Source organism: Arvicola amphibius, chromosome 1 (assembly GCF_903992535.2).
Source record: "Arvicola amphibius chromosome 1, mArvAmp1.2, whole genome shotgun sequence".
In the NCBI taxonomy this organism is placed as follows: domain Eukaryota; kingdom Metazoa; phylum Chordata; class Mammalia; order Rodentia; family Cricetidae; genus Arvicola; species Arvicola amphibius.
The window spans coordinates 98,250,025-98,264,673 of NC_052047.1; the positions used below are offsets into that span (position 1 = coordinate 98,250,025).

The 14,649-nt window shown below is 38.5% G+C and overlaps 1 pseudogene; it reads right to left on the bottom strand.

Annotated features, from left to right (window-relative positions):
* Nucleotides 1-1,917: 1,917 nt before the first annotated feature.
* LOC121677260 lies at nucleotides 1,918-13,721 on the bottom strand (annotated as a pseudogene).
* Between the last annotated feature and the right edge of the window lie 928 nt (nucleotides 13,722-14,649).

The window sequence follows — 14,649 nt, forward strand, 5'->3', positions numbered from 1 at the left end:
TACAATAATTTTCATGTTCTATATGCTATTTCCATTGTAAACTGGCCTTGAGGATTATAAAGAATGCCTGTAATATGATTAACATTCCATTCCTTACAGAAATTCTTTGATTTATGTACATAGGCTGGTCCACAATTAGATTTCATAGAAGTAGGGACTCACACAACAGCAAAAGATTGTAGAAAAGCAAAATGCAGAAGCATTCTCTGAGGGTTGAAGAATAGCCCAAAGAATTCTGGAATAAGTATCACTGTATGCAAATTTGGCATGTGAGGGACAAGAACAAAGTGGATGACATTCATTTTTCATGATTCATTAGTATTTTTAACTCTGGGAATACCTTCAGCCACATGGCCACGGCAGTCTAGGAGGGCACAAATAGGGTGTTCCTGTACAAACCGTCTCACTTGTTTCAGCAGGGTATGGTACTGTACATGAAGCCAATTAGTCTCAGTGTGCAGTGTTGATGTTTCTGTTATGGAGAAGTGAAAATCAGGCAGGTTCATGCATAAGCTTGCTTTTTTTATTTCTGCAATAAAGACATGGAGGTTAAAATGTGCATGAGTATGAATAATAAACAAAGGATGTGTGAAGATTTTGAACCTGATGTAGTTTCTGTAGTGATGGGAGCATAGCAGGATGTGAAGACAAAACTGAAGCAGGTTCTATTGCTGGGAACAACCCAACTACATAAGCAGAATCCGAAATGATATTTAAGGGCTAATGAATTAATCATAACAGATGAATCAAAACACCACTTGCATCCATTAAACACAGGAATGTGGAATATTAATAAATTGATGAGTTATCAGGACTGAATTCCTCCTATACCACTAGATAAGACATCAATAAAGTATCTGCCTGTGGAATGAGAGGTTAGCAATTTTTGTAATCACAAATTCAGTTCATTAAAAAAATCTAATTGCTGGCCAAATGAATAATAATTTTTACCCTTCCATGATAATTTACAAATAAAATCTGAAAATCTATAGACTTGTATTACACTCTTAAACACTGATTTTAGGGGTTAATATAATACAGCAAGAAGAGTAAGGAAAGCGCTTAGTATTTTGAGACCATTGTGGTGTAAACTATCCATCCTCTGGTACTATAATACCTATAGAGGATAAGTTACTGAGGAAAATAAGTTTAAAGGCAGCAAAGTATCTTCATAATACACAAATACCTCTTCTAGTCTGGTTTCAAATAGTTATAGTTGTTTTCTTGCCTCATGAGATAATATTCAAAAACTGTACAAGGAAACCTTCTAAAGTTTTTAAATAGTATGGTTAGTGCATAATTTGGCATTCCTAAAGTGGAATGTATCCAAATAAATACCTCCTAATAACTTCTGAAAGTTAACTGTCTCTTTAAATTGTTTTGTGTATGGATATTTTTTGTGGCGTAAAAGTTGCTCTAGTAACCAGTTGTCCCAAATGTTGCACAGTATCTGATCTTTGTATCTTTTTAGTGTAATAATTAGCCCATTTTTACATACTATGTCCTGAGTCATGTCATAGATGGGTTGTAGCTCTTCCTCTTTGGAGATGACTAAGAGGATATCATCCCTGTTGAATAACAGAAGCCTGAAAGAAGGCCTTTCACCTAGTTCATGTTCCTTTCAATATTATTTTTGATTCTGTCCCATACATCATCTAAAATTTCTTCTTCTGGTAAGCAACCTGCGGACAGTTGAATAGTTGAGGTTTTAATGCTTGTGTTTCCCCTTTAAGAAAAAAAACGATGAACTTGACGAAGTCAAAGCCTTTCTTGGTGTCTGCCCCATTATTGTCCCTTACCTCCTTCTGCGAGGGCCCACACTCGCCTTTTGTACCTGATGTCTGGTTCTTGCTCAGTCTCTACTCACCATTGTTCTAGAGGGGATATTGAAGAATGGAGCAAATAAATGAGGCAGACTAAAGTCTCTCACAACAAACAACTTTATTCAGGGCCCAACACACTTTATACGCAGTAATTAAGACAGTCATATAAGGTCTCACGACTTCAAGCTGTATACAAGGACAAGCCAGACATGGAAAACATTCTTCCATTAGGCATAGAAAAGATAGTTTAAACATTTAATTGAATAACAGCAGCAAGCAATAATGAGTAATCTGAAGTAAACTCACTCTTATCTGCTACACCTAGGAAGAGCATAAAAAAAAATTCCAAGAACAATTCTGTTTTGAAGAAACTGAGGTCACAAGACTCTTTTTTGTATTCTTGTGAGTGTTCTCACAAGGATCCAGAAATCACCTCACCTGATATCATTATAGGACCATGTTCTGACAACATACTTAAGTTAAACAATTTTTATTTAAATTTGTAAAAAAACATACATAAAGAAAGCCCTTTTAACAATACGTAGTATCTTTTATGATATATTTAAACACTATATATATATATGTATGTATGTATAAACACACACGGCTCCATATTTTAAAAGGGCTTTAAGTTTTTATTTTTACACTTGAAAAATTATATTAAAAATATGTCTTTACACCATTTGCATATCTCATACAAAAAGAAGACAGAAGAATGCATCAGATTTCCTGGAGCTGTAATACAGGTAGTTCTGAGCCATCTGATGAGGGCACTAGGAATCAAAATTGGGTACCCTATAGCACAAGTACTGAGACAACAGTCTATTATCCAAATATGTCATTATAATTCGGAAGATGAAGATGCCCCGTGACTCCTTCTATCTTCTCTCACTTGGAGGTGATGAAAATTCCTGCTACATGGTCTACAAAGGATTGAACAGATTCCTTTCCCTCTGTGAATGGGCTCTGCACATTTCTTCTTATTGCCATTAACACAGTTCTCTTGACGTGAGTGAACACAATGGTTTAGCTGATTAGAGATGAGTCCAGATTAAGCTAGGAAAAATTCCATACTATGATATATGCTATAGTTACCTAAATGTTCTTTTTGGTTGAGACAGAATCTCTCTAGATAGCCAGGAGGATCCTGGAACTCACTATGTAAAACCATAATAGCCTCAAATTCAGAAAGATCCATTTGCCTATCTCCAAAATAAACCACTATTACCAGTTGAGATATGTTTATAAAATGACCTATCTTTGAATCAGAGACAAATAATGGGAGATTTAAACAATAACTCTCATTTTTGTTGAACAGTGATGTGACAGAATCCTACAATGTATTCATTTCAATGGGTAATCATTTCCTGTGTTCTCAATATTTTGGCTATTTGCTTTGTTAATTTCACCTCTTTAGATATTCTTAAGTTTGTAAACCCCTGTGCCATGCTGTGCATTTAGCAGGCAGAGGACATCTTACAGGTGAGTATTCTTTATTTCTTCTATGTCAGTACTAGAGAACAAACTGAGGTAGTCAAGTTTGGGAGCAGGTGCATTAAACAAGCGAGCATCATTTTAGTTACAAAAATATCCATGTGTGTGGGTGTGTGGTGTGCATATGACACAGCCCAAGTGTAGTAATCAGAGAAAAACTGATATGAGTGATGTGTGTATCCCAGAGACTGAACTCAGGTATTCGGGTTTAGTAGCAACCACTTTTACCCACTGAGACAATTCTCTGCCATTCATGTTTCTGAGAAAGTGTTAGGAAAAAGCATTTAGTGCTTAGAATAAACTAACAAAATTTTTTAAAAGGGATGGCAGGATAAATACCATTGTCATTTGCAAATAGGTTGTATTATTCAAAATATTCTGTGCTCCTCTCTTCTTGGGTGACAATTTGTTTATAATTTCAAAAGAAGACAATATTTGACCGATGGAAAGGTTCTACTACTCCTATTTGAGCATCAGTGAGACGGCTCAGTGGGAATAATGTGTGGTGTACAAAGTTTTACTGAATTTACTAGATTCATAATGCTTCTCTCCAGACAGTAACTCTTTCACGCCTTTGAAGAAGACTGTACCATGAAGAGGCATTATCACATTGTCATTTCTTTGGCTTTCTTCACTATTCTTTGATGTGTTGAGGACTACACTGACCTGCAAAGTTTTAGTGCATCAGTTACATTCACAGGGGCTTTTTCAGTATGACTCCTTTCATGTGTTTGAAGGTTTCGGTGACGGGTAAAGGCTTTACCACACTGATTACATTCATACGTTTATCTCCACTATGACTTCTTTCATGCCTTTGAAGATAAATGATATGTGCAAAGGCTTTACCACATAGATTACATCCATACGGTTTTACTCCTGTATGACTACTTTCATGAATTTTAAGATTACTGCGACTTACAAAGGTTTTGCCACACTGATCACATACATAGGGTTTTTCTCCAGTATGACTCCTTTCATGTGTTTGAAGATTACGACGACTGGAAAAGGCTTTACCACACTGACTACATACAAAGGGCTTGTCTCCAGTATGAGTTCTTTCATGTGTTTGAAGATTACTTCGACTTGCGAAGGCTTTACCACATTGACTACATTCATAGGGTTTCTCTCCAGTATGAATTCTGAAATGTTTCTGAAGACGACAGAACTGTGTAAAGCTTTTCCCACATTGATTACACTCAAATGGTTTATCGCCACTATGACTTCTTTCATGCCTTTGAAGATAAATGATGTGCGCAAAGGCTTTGCCACATTGACTGCATTCATAGGGTCTGACTCCTGTATGCGTACTTTCATGTACTTGAAGATTACTACGACATGCAAAGGCTTTACCACACTGATTACATATATAGGGTTTCTCTCCAGTATGAATTTTTTCATGATTTCTCAGACTGGTGAAATGTGCAAAGGCTTTGCCACATTGATCACATATATAGGGCTTTTCTCCAGTATGAATTCTTTCATGTATTTGAAGATTACGGCGACTTAAAAAGGCTTTACCACATTGATTACATACATAGGGTTTATCTGCAGTATGAATTCTTTCATGTGCTTGAAGATTACTGTGACTTGCAAAGGCTTTACCACACTGACTGCATTCATAGGGTTTCTCTCCAGTATGGTTTTTATAATGTTTTCGAAGGCTAGTTAAACATACAAAGGCTTTATCACATTGATTACATTCATACGGTTTGTCTCCACTATGACTTCTTTCATGCCTTTGAAGATAAATGATGTGCGCAAAGGCTTTGCCACATTGACTACATTCATAGGGTCTGACTCCTGTATGCGTACTTTCATGTATTTGAAGATTACTACGACAGGTAAAAGCTTTACCACATTGATTACATTCAAAAGGTTTCTCCCCAGTATGAGTTTTTTCATGATTTCGAAGACTAGTTAAATGTACAAAGGCTTTACCACATTGAACACATACATAGGGTTTCTCTCCAGTATGAATTCTTCCATGTATTTTAAGATTATGGCGACTTACAAAGGCTTTACCACATTGAACACATATATAGGGTTTCTCTTGAGGATGGATTCTTTCATGTATTTTAAGATTATGGTGACTTGCCATGACTTTACCACACTGATTACATTTACATGATTGCTCATTAGTATGAGTTCGATGTACTTGAAAGCAACTGTGATGTGCAAAGTCTTTTCCACATTGATTGTATTTATAGGGCTCTACTTCCATATGAGTTCTTTGGTGTAACTGTAAAGAGGAATCAGATCTAAAGTCTTTATCATGCTGATTATATTCACAGAGATCTTCTTCATTATGGGTTCCTTTGTGTGTTTGAAGATACCTGTGAAGGTTAAAGCCTTTAGTAGATATTGCACATTTATCACTTACATTTCTCATATGAGCTTTATCACATTTTTCAACAGAACTGGAAGAACTCTCAAGTTTACCACACTGGCTGCATGCATAACATTTTTCTACACTGTGAGTCACACGACAAGTGCAAAGTGAACTAAAGCAGACAGAAGAATTCTCACACTCCTTGTATTCGTAAGACTTTTCTACAGTGTGAGTTTGTTGTATTCCCAGTGTAGTTGGAAAACCAATTAACTGTAAATTTGTATCACATTCACCAAATCTGCTCATAGTGGGGACTACTACATATCTTCTAAGTGTTGTAGGAGACAGAGAGGTACATTGCTTCTTTCCGTATCTCTTATGTTCAAATGGTTTGTATCCAGAGGGACAGATGAGATATCTATTAAGGGGAGAATAACAAACAAAAGATTTTCACATTGCATTCACACAGTTTAACTTTTGCTCCCCATAAAGATGTGGTATAGGGATTAAGGTTTCTCCACCACAACACCCTTCTTGATATTCATAAAGTGACCTTCCCTCACTAAACCATGGAAAGTCTCTATATGAGTAGCACTAGATTTACTATGGACTATTTGCTTAGAATATGTCTTGCAGACAATGATCCCCTTATCAATGTATATGCCTATATGATACAAAGGTGCAAAATTAAAGGGATGGACAGTTCTACAAAATGGATCTGGTGGAGCTATTAAAATACTGTCATGTGGCAGCATTCCCGGTGGGATACACCTGGTCTGGCTCCAAAGTGTTGGCACCTAACCCTAATCCATCTTTGATTTAGCAGATAACCTTTGCTTCTCTTGTCACCCTATGTGAATCTTGTGAGAGTTTCTCAAGGATAGAAAGTCTAAGCATAACTCAGTTCAGGAAACCTGGAAAACTGTGGTACCTGATGAATTGAGAATTTGCACTTGGCATTGTATTTTTGGAGGCTTCATTCCTGTTGTTTTGAGCATATGGAAATCAACTGGCTAAAGTGTAAATATAGAGAAAAATAAAAATGACCTTGGTGAAGGGAAAAGTGCTTCATTTTTTAGAATATTAGGTAAAATCCCCCTGCAGCCAGGAAAGGCTAAATTCATTCTTAAGGTGTCTCTGGGTCTTTTTTCCACAGACCAGAGTTCACCCAACACTGTGCTGCAACATCTGGTGCTCAACAGGAGGCATGAAGAAGGACAAAGGACCTGTGAAGGACAGAGAAGTTGGCTATCTTAAGAACTGGAAGAAGTGCCCTCAGGGTACAGACTCCAGGACTGGCAGGGTCATGGGAAACTTCCCATCACTGGAGCAACAATACATGCAGTTATTAAAATGTCTGTTCTAAGAAGACGGAGTGAAAGTGAAGGAAAAAACTTACAGAGCTTTTTGTATTAATTAAATGGCATTGCCATTGATTTTAGGCAACTCCTCAAGTTCAACTGAAACTAAAGATATGGAAGCAAGTTATAGAGACTTAAGGAGGGCTCATAAGAAAGGAGAGCTAATACCATTAAAAAAATTGGTCTTTGTGTAACTTAATATCAAATGCTCTAGAGCCATTGCCGAGTGAGGAGGCACTTAAAGTTGTATCTGAAGTAGAACAGAAAAAGGGTAAGACAATCAGTTAGCAGAGAATGTTCCTTCACAGGTTGCTAGGAAAGCTGTTTCAGAGGACAGCAGAAGTGAGGAAAGTCAGCATACTGGAGGTGACTTCCTTCTTCATCAGATGAAACAAACTTAGAAATCAGAAAGGCTGAATGGTTAACTGCATGTTTAAAAAATACAAGAGTTCCAGAGACAAAAAAGGAAACTTTCCAGTAAAGAAAAGGGAAAGCAAGGAGATGAAAATAGGAAATCTTCCCAGTAGAAAAGAAAAGGAAGGAGAAAGAATTAAAAGGAAAATTTTCCCACTAAGAGAAAGGAAAATGTTCAATTATAGACCAACAGCTCCACCTTAGGAGGGAACTTGAGGGCTGGTTGCCCACGGTCATAAGGACACCTCCAGCACGTTCCTGCAAATGATCAACAGTCTCAAGGCTATGTTCAGACTGACTGGAGACACAGAGGCGTGAAAGATCTGAAAAGGTTAAAAGCAGCAGTGAGCATATGGGATGCATTTGCTCTATGTAAGACAGGTTTTAAACAACTGGGCTACTCAGAATACTTATTCCACTCGACTGGAAGGACCTAATGGCAGTTATACTAGAAGCTAGTTCTCAGAGGGTGCAGCAGCCATGGAACAGGGTAATTCAGAACATAGAAATGAATATAGCGAAGGACCGATTATTAGGAGAGGCCGGTATGCCAATCTGCAAACACAAAAGCAGTTTGATGATGCTACTATGGAGAAGTATCATCTAGTCTTTCAAGTGCCTGGGATAAGGTTGAGGAGCCAGGGATCCATCACAAAAGGATCTGTCTCCTTCACAAAAATCACACAAAGTACACAAGGAGTTTACACTGACTTTCAGTAAAGATTAACTTAAGCATTACATAGAGCAATAGCTGATCCAGATGTCAGAAAGGTTCTAATTGACCCTTTGGATTTTGAGAATGCTACTGTAGAATGCCAAAAGGCCAAATGACCCTTGAAGACTCGGGGAGCTCCTTCAGAGGAATGGGTTAAAGCTACTGCTGACACTGGATCCACAGACTATAACACTGATGTAGTTGGAACACTCTATAGCTAAAGGCCTTAAATCCCAGAATACAAGATGTTTTAACTGTGGGAAATTGGGACAGTTAAGAAAAGATTGCTATCATTCTGTTACTAAAAAGGATACCTCTTTAGAGGATAATCCAAATAGAAAGCCTCAACCCCCAGGAATTTGTAAGAGATGTGGGAAAGTTAAACATTGGATCAACTAATGTAGTTCAAAGAGAGATAGGAGGCAATCCTTTACCTTTGGGGAAAACGGTTGAGGAGCCTACCTTGGGGCCCAGTAACAAACAACACAAGCTACCAATTTCCTGTCAGCAATGATATGGCTCACCAACAGAGCCACCAGGAGAACACTGGAGATCTAATACATGCTACTTTAGGGAGTAGAATTTTAGAATTGGCGGTGGGCAGAACTTTAACTTCATCCTCACAAATCCCTTGTTATAAGATAGCCACTGGGATGTATGATTCCCTTCCCACAATAAACAGTAGAAATAATTTTTGATAGAAGCAGTCTAATCGCTCGAGGATTTATTGTACACCCAGGAACTACAGATGAAGATTCCCAAAGAGAAATTAAAGTTATAGCATATGTAAAAAGGAATATGCTAATAGAAGCTGGTAATAGAATTGCTCAATTGTTATTACTCCCATATTTAAAAGGCAAAGCTGCTTCAGTGAATAAGGACAGGAAGTTTTAGAAATACTGGGAAAAAAGGGTATTCTGGCAAATAGTCATCAATGATGAAAGGCACAAATTAAATGGAATCAAGATTGAAGGATTATTAGATTCTGGTGGTGAGATATCTATAATTTCACAAGAATCCTGGGATCCCAACTGGCCTGTATATTCCAGTTTAATTGAGATAAGGTTCCACTGCCTACAAATAAATGGAGACTTCTTGTAGAGTGAATTAAATGTATAGGGACTGAGGGACAAGTAGGAATGTTGAAACCTTATATGACTGATATAGCCATGAATATATAGGGGAGAGATTTGTTACAACAATGGAGAGCTCAAATTAATATTCCCACAATTTCAGAAACAGCTCATAAACTGATGTCTAAATTGGGATATATTCCTGGAAAGAACATTGGAAAGAATTATAAAGGAAGGTCACAGGCTATGCAGATTGTAGAAAGGAAAGATAGCACAAGAACTGGCTATCCAAATTTGGAGTAGGGGCCACTTCTGATAGCCCACCTGCTCTGAGTTTAAAGTGGCTAACTAAGAAGCCTGTATGGGAAGAGCAGAGGCCCTTAACTAAAGAAAAATTGCAGGTACTTGACGAACTCGTGAAAGAAGAGTTAGATGCTAAGCACATCAAAGAAATTACTAGCCCTTGGAATTGTCCTATATTTGTAAAAAAAGAAAAAAAAGGAAAAAAGAAAATCTGCAAAATGGAGAATGTTGACCGATCTAAGAGCAATTGATAAGGTAATTTAACCTATGAGATCCTTACATCCTGGGATTCCTTTACCTTCTTTATTGCCTTAGGTTGGCCTATTATAGTTACTGATTTACAAGATGGCTTTTTTTACAATCCCTTTACAAGAACAGGATAGGGAAAATTTTGTTTATACAACTCCTATTTATAATAAAGCTCAACCAGTAAGAAGATATCACTGGGATGTCCTCTCAAAGGGAATGCTAAATAGCCCAGTTTTGTGTCAATATTTTGTAAATCAACCACTGGAAGCAGTATGTAAATAATTTCCTCGGTCTATTATTTATCATTATATGGATGATGTTTTATTGGCTGCTTCTCCTGACATAGATACCTTAGAAAGAATGTTCAATGTAATCCAGAAAATTTACCCTGTTGGGGACTACAAATGTCTCCTGAAAAAATAAGACGAGGATATTCTCTTAGCTATTTAGGCTATTAAGTAAGTAAACAGAGAATTCAACTGCAAAAAGTACAGATTAAGCCGGACGGTGGTGGCGCACACCTTTAATCCCAGCACTCGGGAGGCAGAGGCAGGCAGACCTCTGTGAGTTCGAGGCCAGCCTGGTCTACAAGAGCTAGTTCCAGGACAGGCTCTAAAAAAGTTGCAGAGAAACCCTGTCTCGAAAAACAAAAAAAAAAAAAAAAAAGAAAAAAGAGGAAAAAAAAGTACAGATTAGGAGAGATTGACTGCATACTCTTAATGATTTCCAAAAATTATTGGGTGGAATTAACTGATTGCAGCCAACAAATGGATTGTCTAGTCAAGAATTAACTAATTTGTTTCAAATTTTGCAAGGCAAACATTCCTGCTAATTCAAAATTAACTTTATTATTGTACAACTACAACAGACAATCCGAGAAAGAACGTGCCCACTTGATATCCCATATTCAATCCCATATTGGATGTCCCGGGCCATTAGCAGAAGGAAATACAGAAACTGATCAATTGTTAATAGGAAATGTGTTAGAAGCCTTAGACTTTCATAACACACACCATGTTAATAGTAGGGCTTAAAGAAAAGTTTCTATTACCTGGCAAAAAGATAACAAAATGGTGGATTCTATAATTATACATTTATTAGAAACAGTGGCTGTAATGGGCACACCAGCACAAATTAAGACTGATAATGGCCCAGCTTATGTTTCCAGTAAAATGCAACCATTTTTTGCACATTACAACATAAAACATGTTACAGGGATGCCATACACTCCTACAGGACAATCAATTATTGAGAGATCTAACCGCACCTGAAAGAAATGCCTGCTAAGCAGAAGGAGGATATGAGGATCCCCCCCAGAGACAAATGCCTTATTAACCTTAAATCTGCTAAATGTTGATGAAACAAAGACAACAGCAGCAGACACGGGAGCACAGAAAAGCACTGCTGATTTAAATCAACCTGCACACTACAAGAATGCTGTGACATCTGCTTGGAGAAAGGGCGAGTGTCATGATGGGGCTGGGGCTATGCTGATGTTCACACAGGAGATAATAAATTGTGGATCCCATCAAAATTGATAAGAATCCCACATGAGCAAGAGACATCTCCCGGATGCTGCAGATGCAAAGACACCTCCACCAAAGTCAAGACACAGGAGACCTCTGCAACAAACAACTATTCCTCCCACCTGAGGACAGCTTAAGAATTTGTGTGACAAAGGAGAGGTGGTACTTCCCATGACTCACAAGTCTGTAAATTCTACCAACTGCTAAGTTATAAGAAATATCTTGGCATGCTTTCCATGGTAACAGTACAGGTAAAGGGGATGGATCATAATTATTGAGTTTTATCCCCAATTCTCCAATTAACTGAGCAGTAAGTAGAGGAGATGTGGATATTCCTGTAGTGGTTAATGAATCTTCATGGTTACCTGGTTCTTATGACAACTGAGGTCCTGCTCAGCCAATTAAGGGGGTAGAATGACTGACAATCACACTGCGGGAGTACGAGGAATTCCTATTTGCATGGGAAATAGAATTCAATGCTTAAATATACCCTCTCAAGTATGGCTACCCATAGACAAAACTACCCAAGATTATCTTAAAAAGTTGTATATGCTTCAAGCATCTGGTTTTAAAGGACACGAGATTAATGCTACTAGCTCCGTTAATCTACTGTTCTGTGAGATGTGGGTAACCAACAGAGAATCTGAGTGGGTGCGTTAGCAACAATGCCAGAGTGAGAGACCTTGAGTGCTAATTAGTATCTCCCAAAGAGATGCCATGAATTGGAGTCGTGGCTCCCCTCAAGGAAAATATTCTCACTCAAAGTTAAGATGGAAATAGTTTGAATGGAACTGTAGAAATCAGTGCTTCTGTTAATGAACCTATCCAATGGCATGCAGTTGGAATGTCAAATCTCTTCCTACAATTTGGCAATTCAATTCAGACTAACTCATGGAAATTGGAAAATGCCTTCTTGATAGAGGCCACAGAGCCCAGCCCTCAGCGAGATAGGAAGCAAGCGTATCCTGGATTCACCCTCTACAGATATGGGAAGTGTTACTCCAATTAACACTGTTATAACCCTAAACAGGCTACTAACACTCTATTTTTCATCTCAGTTTATCAATATAAGATCTTAACTTAGAAGATTAATTGGATCTTAACCAGGTAAGTAAACAGAAACAAGCGATTAAACATTTTCAAAGTCCAAAGGCAATTCTTTTCCACAGATGCCATGGGAACAAACCACAGTCTAGCCCAGGAGGCTGGGAAGACTCCAGCTCCAGATTTTGTACTATGTTACTAACAGGCCCCCTCCTACGGCTTAGGTGTAAATGTAATTCTTAGATCTGAGAGGCCCTGCTCCCTTTTCCTAGCCTGCTAACCATTAGGCAAATACGCTAAGGCAGACCAAATGCCACAGGCATCCTTCCATAGTCCACGCTGGCGCGTTTTCAGGGCAGTTCTGGTGAGCCAGCCAGGAGAAGGCACCATGTGTACTTCCCCCCTTCACATTTATCAACTATAAACTTTTAACATATCACCTAACCGTGCTTAGAAATGTAGTTCAACACACAAAACCCCCTTCTTTCCTCTTAGATTCTATTTAAAGTTCCCTCCTTAACTGATCCTCCAAGCAGCTGTCAGGGAGTCTCACAGCCACAGTTCCCCGAGCCATACAAGAAGCTGCCAAGCTACTGCTCTCTGTGAGCTTGGATCAGTTCCTAAATCCATGAAAAATAAAAGATCTATAGTTTTGCCTGAGAACTGTGTATGGTGTGAGATAAAGGAATGATAACAGAAGAATAAACAGACATGAGGAAAGAAGGCGTGTGTGAGCTGATTCTCTTTAGTCGGTTCCCTTGCCAGCTGTAGCGTCTTGACTGGACCCTAAAGAGTTCTAAGGGGCTGGTGCCTAGAACACCTCATTACCTTCCACCCTCTTAAGGCATCTGAAGGAAAATTAAACATTAAGGATAATAAATATACTTTGTCTTTCAAACCAAGTCAAAGCCATACCTTTATGGCATGTGTACCATTATTTTACTTACTCCTAAGGGGCCTGTACAATGGCACCCTAATAATTACAGCATTGCCGGGTTCTCTGGCAGAAAGGGCAGCAGTGGAGCCGGACCTGCCGGACTTTCCCTGAGGCTGAGTGAAATGCTTTGCATCAAACACTCAGCTCCACCAGGCCAGCAGGAGAAACACACACACTGAGCCGGGGGCCTGTCAAAGCAGCATCTCGTTCAATTGTATTAGGCAGGACCAGTGCAGAGCAAGGGACGAGGGCCAATAATGTTCTGCCACGTTAGTGGTGGCTGGGCAGAGGCGGTCTGGGCCAGGCTGTGCTGAGTCACTTCCTGTGTGGAAGTTATAGCCAGACACAGGTCTCCAAATCAAGCTAGGCTCAGAAAGTTACACTGGGCCTCATGCCCAACACGGCATCACTGTGAATGCTGTACCCTTTGTACCCATGCTTAAATTTGACCATTTGAAAGTTTCTATGTTCTTAGAACAAGGCCAGCAATCTGGATTCCTGTGAGGCTGTCAAGTCCACGATAAGACTCTCCTGTGATGATCCTGAACAGAAGTTTGCTGAGAGAATATTAAAAAGAACACATCAAACAGTTGGATTGGCTATTGCACTTATTATGGGAATCATTGTAGCAACAGCAGGAACAGCAGCAACAGCTGGAGTGGAGCTCCATAAAGAAATCCAAACTGCTGAATGCGTTACAGACTGGCACAAACATTCAACAGAACTTTGAACTGAACAAAATACAACTGATAATGAGATAATGAATTAATTAGCTGAGTTAAGGCAACTGTTTTATTGTTCGGAGATCAGATAGAAATTTTCAAGGAGCAGATAACATTAAAATGTGATTGGAATGTCTCTTCTTGTTGTATGTATCACATCCTTAAGATTTAATGAAAGCAAGTATGATTGAGATAAGGCTAAGATGCATTTGATGGGTCACCCTAATTATTCTCAAATGACTTCATTTACAAAAAGAAACTTTTGCAAATAAAGTTTCCTGACACAGCAGGAATAGCTATTATGGAAGGTCCTGCAAATACAATAGCATTATTCAACCCTATGAATCACAGCAAGTATTGCTTTTGTTCTAGCAATATTAACTTTATTGGCTTTAAAATGTGCTTTAGTCTACTTACATGCGATTGTAAGACAAATAGTTAGAAAAAAGCTGTGTATCCTGTAAGACTGCATTCAAGTTAATCAATTTTTGTATAAAGGAAGGAGGGATCTGTGGCAGCATTCCCACTGAGCTATACCTGACCCTAATCCCCACTGGCCTACCTCCGGAATGCTAGCACCTAGCCCTGATCCATCTTTTATTTAGCAGATACCCTTTGTTTCTCTTGCTGACCTATGTGAATCTTATCTGAGAGTTTTC